Source organism: Suricata suricatta, chromosome 13 (assembly GCF_006229205.1).
Source record: "Suricata suricatta isolate VVHF042 chromosome 13, meerkat_22Aug2017_6uvM2_HiC, whole genome shotgun sequence".
NCBI lineage: Eukaryota > Metazoa > Chordata > Mammalia > Carnivora > Herpestidae > Suricata > Suricata suricatta.
In genome coordinates this window covers 57822680-57824012 of record NC_043712.1, presented here as the reverse complement: position 1 = coordinate 57824012, position 1333 = coordinate 57822680, and the positions used below count along the sequence as shown (strand labels likewise).

The following is a 1333-nucleotide window of genomic DNA, read 5'->3' as shown; positions in this document are numbered from 1 at the left end:
GGAAGGTCTCATTATCGGGGGCCCAAGCATCATTGGCATGTGGCCTCCCATAGGCGGCCTCATTCCAGAAGCAGATCCCACTGGCATCATCCCAGGAGGAGGAAGGCCCATCATTGGCATCATGGGAGGGCCCCCCATGTGGGGTACTGGCATCATACCGGGGCGAGGAGGACCCGGAAGACTAGGGGGAGGTGGAATCATGGCCCCTGCCGGAGGAGGAGCAGAGAATGGAGTAGGAGGAATCTTTCCTTGCTGAAATGCAGCAGTTGTTTTGTGGATCAGGCTCTGGGCTTGCTCTTCCATCCATTTCTGATAGTAGTCTTTCACATTCTCTTTGTGTTTCCTACCACTGCAATGCGTCTTTCTCACAGATGGAGAGTCATGGGTGAGGTGTGTGTTGCAGTAGTCACAATAAAACTTGGGCATGTTGCTCTGCAGACCGTTGGTCACTTCGTCCCGATGGTTAAAAAAATCTTATCTAATTTAAGTTGTTGACTATTGAAGCAGATATTTTATTGTTCAGCAAACATTCACTGATTCCACTCCCATCCCCTCTGAAGGAATATACTGTCTTGCTCCCCTGATAATGAGTTTAGCACATCACTTACCTTGGTCAATGGAATGTGCATAGATATAACATAAGCATACCTCAGTAAAACTTTGCACAGCTTGACTTTATTGCTTACAACCCTTGCCTCAACCAGAAGAAGAGTATAATCCTTGTACTCAGACCATTAGAAAAATTCAAATCTGATCTTGAGCCTAGAGCAGAACAAGGCTTTTACAATGAATCACAGGTTTATGAATGTGACCTAATATTTTTATTGTAATAAACAGATTTGAGGATTGTTTGTTACTCTTTTAGTCTGCTTGGGCTGCCATAACAAAATATATAGGCTGGGTGGTTTAACTAAAATAAATTCATTTTTCACATTTTTGAGCCTGGGAAATCTTAAGATTACGTCTCCTGCAGGATTTGGTTCCTGATGAGGACTGTCTTTCTTGCTTGTAGATGACCATCTTTTTACTGAATTCTTAAATGGTAAGAAAAAGCCAGCTCTCTAGTGTCTATTCTTATAAGGACAATAATCCCATTGGATCAGACCTCTACCTTCTTAAGACTTGATTTAACCTCAGTTACTTCTATAAATGCCCTATCTCCAAATACAGTCACCTGGGGGTTTGGGGCTTTAAAATATGAACGGAGGGCACTATTATTTAGTCTATTACAGTATTGTTGTAGCAAACCTAATATTCATATGTTACTAAAGCTTATCCTAGATCTGTGCATCAGCTTTCTCCTAAAACAGCAACAAATAAATCAGAAAAAAAG

General features: G+C 41.9%; 1 pseudogene; it reads right to left on the bottom strand.

Moving 5' to 3' along the window:
- Nucleotides 1-426, bottom strand: part of LOC115275932 — a 3107-nt pseudogene extending 2681 nt beyond the window's left edge.
- Between the last annotated feature and the right edge of the window lie 907 nt (nucleotides 427-1333).